This window comes from Rhinichthys klamathensis, unplaced genomic scaffold (assembly GCF_029890125.1).
Source record: "Rhinichthys klamathensis goyatoka isolate OS25496 unplaced genomic scaffold, OSU_Roscu_1.1 h1tg000157l_1, whole genome shotgun sequence".
Taxonomy (NCBI): domain Eukaryota; kingdom Metazoa; phylum Chordata; class Actinopteri; order Cypriniformes; family Leuciscidae; genus Rhinichthys; species Rhinichthys klamathensis.
The window spans coordinates 1,119,001-1,125,000 of record NW_026606692.1 but is presented as its reverse complement, the minus strand read 5'-3'; the positions used below and the strand labels follow the sequence as shown (position 1 = coordinate 1,125,000).

The 6,000-nt window shown below is 38.8% G+C and overlaps 1 protein-coding gene across 3 annotated transcripts in view; it reads right to left on the bottom strand.

Moving 5' to 3' along the window:
- gpc6a (glypican 6a) overlaps positions 1-6,000 on the bottom strand; it is a 210,728-nt gene that overhangs the window by 80,935 nt on the left and 123,793 nt on the right. The window lies entirely within an intron of this gene.

Here is a 6,000-nt window from a genome sequence, read left to right as displayed (position 1 = left end):
ATTCGCAAAGATTCACAGACACTTGTTGACGGAGCTCAAATGGCAGCATTCTCACATCTACTTCCAACCACCTCGGATAATTGCATGTCATTCTCTATCTTTATACTTGACTCAGGAGCTTGTATGCCAGCCACCTTCTGTCCATCATGTGCCGGCGCTCTCCAAAGGTCAAGGCCGCACTGAGAGGAGCAGACGGTCAGCTGGAAACATGCGGGCTGATCGCTCACAGAGAGCTCTGAAAGGACGTGTTGATTTCTCTGATCAAACCTGACAGTGCTGTGCGCCATTGCCTTAAAACACTACAACTGCAGCACCAAACACGGGTTTTCACAAGGGTGACAACCTGAAAATCAAGTGTGAAAATATACAGAATATACAGTACAGGTGTGCTAATTAATATAGAAGCCTACTTCAGAGTAAAAATAATAATAGTTACGGCTTTGTATTACCATAAAATCTAAATTCACATTTTTTATGGAATATATTATAAATGATTTATCCGTGCACATAATCTTTAATCGAAACAACTCTTGCAGCTCATTATAAAGCTCTTCTCTGATGACGAGGGCGGGGCAACCTGTCACTCACATGAGATCGACCAATAGCAAACCACAACCATCTAATACATGGATTAGCCCCGCCCACATTTGTTCTTGTTCCAGAAGCCTTTTTTTTACTCAGATAGGGAAGAAAAGACACAAATAAAGTTGCGTGAAACAGAGGTTGTGAGTTTACATCTCACAATTGCAAGCTTGTCTTTTAGCTGGGACTTTAGATATTATAATTGTGTTTATTTTTTTAAACTTCCTCTCATAATTACCTTGTGACATTACCTTGTACTCGGAGACAAAACAAAACAAAACAAAAAAGACAAAAAATATGTTTACTGGTTTGTTTAAATGTATGAAACAAGTGTTATCATTTACTAAAACTAAAACAAATCATTTTTGGTAATTGAAATAAAGCTAAAGTAAAATAAAATATTAGACAAAAATAATAAAAATTAAAGCTAAATCAAAATATGAATACATATTACATAGTATAAAATTATACTAAAATAGCACTGAAAATATAATCATCATCATCATCATCATCTTTAACCCTTGATGGCCTACTGCAATTTCCAAAATTTGCAGTATAAAATACATCATTTTCTTAACTAAATATGTAATTGGACTGCCCAGAGTCAAGGCTTTTTTTTTAAAAATGCAAAATAACCATTTCTATATCTGAATAAGCGAATGTTTTAAAATAAAATAAAAATGGTAGGTAGAATACAATATAGGCTAGACTATGTAATACGGCCTCCGCTAACTATCGTAAGCCTCAGTTTATTCCTTGCAATCGAGCAAAAGCGCTTCTTTTCTCACTTTAAGCTCCTGTAGTATCTACTCTGCCCTGTTCAGTACGGGAGAGAGTTCACAAAGAACGTTTCTAATGTTTCAAACACATGTATTCTGTCAAGCTTGATTTATTTACCCTTCAAAATCTTTGCTTTACACGACTCTACCATCGGCTCGTAATTGAAAGAACAAGCGTAGGATCAGTTGCGACTCTGAAGCCGCGTCACACCTCCGGATTGGAGGATAAACTCTTCCTGTCTTCATCATCCTGATGATCCTTCAGATCCAGACAGCGCCAGACTTCCCTTCCTCTCCCGCTCCAAATGTAGCAGTGTTTCTGGAGCTCCTGAAGACTGTGAGCGGAGAGGATCAAACGCAGCCGCTCTGACGCTCCTCGTTTTACACTCCCACATCAAATGCTGAGCGCAGGAGAGCTTTGAACGCAGTGTGTTCCTGCAGTTTCATCACAGCAGCCTCTCTCACAGACACTGTTTCCTAATCAGCCATTAACTTCACGCAGAACAACACAGAGAGACTGTCTGCGAGCGAATGTGGCTTTAAACGAGGGACACAGGGATGTTTCGTTGTACTCTGAGACTGAGGAAAACATCATGGAATTATTTTCATGCTTTTATCTGAGAGGTTGACTGGACCAATTCTGTTTAATGGAAACACCCTGCTGACTTCTCTATCACTGTAAAACTATAATGATTAATATATATATATATATATATATATATATATATATATATATATACACTCACCGGCCACTTTATTAGGTACACCTGTCCAACTGCTCGTTAACACTTAATTTCTAAGCAGCCAATCACATGGCGGCAACTCAGTGCATTTAGGCATGTAGACATGGTCAAGACAATCTCCTGCAGTTCAAACCGAGCATCAGTATGGGGAAGAAAGGTGATTTGAGTGACTTTGAACGTGGCATGATTGTTGGTGCCAGAAGGGCTGGTCTGAGTATTTCAGAAACTGCTAATCTACTGGGATTTTCAAGCACAACCATCTCTAGGGTTTACAGAGAATGGTCTGAAAAAGAAAAAACATCCAGTGAGCGGCAGTTCTGTGGGCGGAAATGCCTTGTTGATGCCAGAGGTCAGAGGAGAATGGCCAGACTGGTTCGAGCTGATAGAAGGGCAACAGTGACTGAAATAACCACTCGTTACAACCGAGGTATGCAGCAAAGCATTTGTGAAGCCACAACACGCACAACCTTGAGGCGGATGGGCTACAACAGCAGAAGACTCCACCGGGTACCACTCATCTCCACTACAAATAGGAAAAAGAGGCTAGAATTTGCAAGAGCTCACCAAAATTGAACAGTTGAAGACTGGAAAAATGTTGCCTGGTCTGATGAGTCTCGATTTCTGTTGAGACATTCAGATGGTAGAGTCAGAATTTGGCGTAAACAGAATGAGAACATGGAACCATCATGCCTTGTTACCACTGTGCAGGCTGGTGGTGGTGGTGTAATGGTGTGGGGGATGTTTTCCTGGCACACTTTAGGCCCCTTAGTGCCAATTGGGCATCGTTTAAATGCCACGGCCTACCTGAGCATTGTTTCTGACCATGTCCATCCCTTTATGGCCACCATGTACCCATCCTCTGATGGCTACTTCCACCATGTCACAAAGCTCTAATCATTTCAAATTGGTTTCTTGAACATGACAATGAGTTCACTGTACTAAAATGGCCTCCACAGTCACCAGATCTCAACCCAATAGAGCATCTTTGGGATGTGGTGGAACGGGAGATTCGCATCATGGATGTGCAGCCGACAAATCTGCGGCAACTGTGTGATGCCATCATGTCAATATGGACCAAACTCCCTGAGGAATGCTTCCAGCACCTTGTTGAATCTATGCCACGAAGAATTGAGGCAGTTCTGAAGGCAAAAGGGGGTCCAACCCGTTACTAGCATGGGGTACCTAATAAAGTGGCCGGTGAGTGTATATATATATTAATCATTATACCAACGCAGAATACCAGAATACCAACGCATTCTCATCCTTTGGCGTCATATAGGTGACGCCATATGACATTTCGTTGAAATCTTACGCACATGGCATCCTTTAGCGTCAATATAACACGCACTGTTATGGGTAGGTTTAGGTCTGGGGTAGGGTACGGTTATGACGCCTTGGGATCTGCGTCTCATATTGACGCTAAACGATGCCATGTGCGTTGGATTTAGACGAGCGTCACCTATACACTCTAAAAAACGCTGGGTTGTTTCAACACAAATTTGGGTCAAATATGGACTAACCCAAATGTTGGGTTAAAAATGTCATTAAAAAATGTACAGTTGAAAGTGAAAGTTGAAGTTGGGTTAAAATTTGTAATTACATTTTAAACCCAACATTTGGGTTTGTCCATATTTGACCCAAATTTGGGTTACAACCCAGCATTGTTTAGAGTGTATGACGCCTTGGGTTCTGCGTCTCATATTGATGCTAAAGGATGACATGTGTTTAAGATTTCGACGAAATGTACAAAGCATCACATGTATGACGCCAAAGGATGAGAACAGGCTGATATATACATATATAAGACATTTTTCCTAAAGAGTGCAGAGAAGCAAAATATGCAATCATTTTCTTTAGTTTGGGTCCTAATAATATCTCTCTCTCTCTCTCTCTATATATATATATATATATATATATATATAAAGGTTTTAAAGTTATTATTTATATATATATATATATATATATATATATATATATATATATATATATATATATATATATATATATATATATAATTATTTTTAATAAGAAGATTATGACTGATTCACGAATGCCCTAAATGAAGAATCACGTCTCATTATTGAATTTCAGCAATACCTTCCAATTACATTATGGTTCGAAAGTTTGGGGCCGGTAAGATTTTATTTTATTTTATTATTTTTATTTTTATTTTAAAGACATTCATATATGTATTCAGTAAAAATGCATTAATTTGATAATATTACATTTTAATGTTATGTTAGATTGATTCTATTCATCAAAAAATATTGAAAATAAACAAGATTTCCACAAAAATATGAAGCAGCAGCACAACTGTTTTAAACACTGATAATAATCATAAATGTTCCTTGAGCATCAAATCAACATATTAGAGTGATTTCTGAAGGATCATGTGACACTGAAGACTGGAGTAATGATGCTGAAAATCCAGCTTTGATCACAGGAATAGCATATATTACAATAGAAAACAGCTACGTAAAATATTTCACAGTATTACTGTTTTTACAGCAGTTTTTTTAATCATGCAGCCTTGGCGAGCAGAAGAGACAATCTTACCGACCATATTTTTAAAAACACCTACAGTACACCTACATATCTTTAAAATGGAGCTGTTCAGGTACACTGATGTATAAAAGTAATGAAATTCCTCAAGTCAATAAATACTATAGATTGTAGGAACTTGAGGTCAACAAAATGATTTATTCTGGAGTCATGCTCATGTACACGCATATAGCACTGAGTTATTAAAGCGTAACCTGTGAGCAATAAAATGTTCCTGCGGGTTTGCCCACTGCATTTATTTAATAGAAATCTATCTTAACTTTGACACAACTGTCATGCAGAAGAAATGATGGAGAAACATGACGTGCGTTCAACATGCAGGAGCACAAACTAGGTCATTTCCATGTTTCTACATTTCACAGCTAGAAAGCATGCAAAACAATGCATTTTTTATGAAAGTAAAGCAGCCTTTCTCGCAATGCTCTGATATTCCTGTCGCAAATCAATCTGAAAAGCCCAGGAATCGAGCTAAGCCATGGAGAATGCAACATGCAGTAAGCTTGATCAGCAGCCGAGATTTCCTGAGGACAGAGAGACCTGTGAGTCATTTATGAGCTCCGGCTTCAGACGCCTTCCACAATAGCAGCAAATTCCAATAAAATCTCCTTTTTCACACCAGCCAGTCGCAATCGAACAATCCCTTGAGCTGTGATTCTGCTTACAGGCCAATGGCCAAAACCGACACTAGTTTTAACACTTTTTTTGCTGGCAACATGGAAGCCACGAAATACCACATGTATTTCATTTTCATTTTAGAAACTTTCATTTGAACTCTTCTCAATGCAACACTAAATAAAATCTTTGTCTTTGACAGCCTTGATCACTGATGATAAATTGTCAAAGACTAATACAATGGTTGAAAAAACCTTTACAAAACATATCGGCCAACCATTCTTAAAGACGACCTATTATTTCCATTTTCAAAGTCTTGATTTGTTTCTGGCCTCTACAAGAAAAGGTTTTCATGCTTGAATGTTCAACAAAAACACCCCATATTCTCCATTGTTGCGGCTCCTCTCTTCCCAGTCTGTCAGTAACGCTCTGTTTAGTTCCTGTCTTTATGAAGCCCCTCCTTCTGAAAAGCACACTGTGCTCTGATTGGTCGGCTTGAGCAGTGTGTTGTGATTGGTCGAGCGCTTCAAGTGTGTTTGTGAAATGTCCCGCCCCTTACCATAACCACCAGTTTAACACACTACTAACTAACTCAACCAGGCCCCGCCCCTTTATTCTGCGCATTAATTATTTAAATGAGGAATATCGTGACGTGTTCGTTCCCGGAAGAAACTCAAGACTACAATGGAGGCGTTTCAGGGAATTCAGAAACACTGACACTG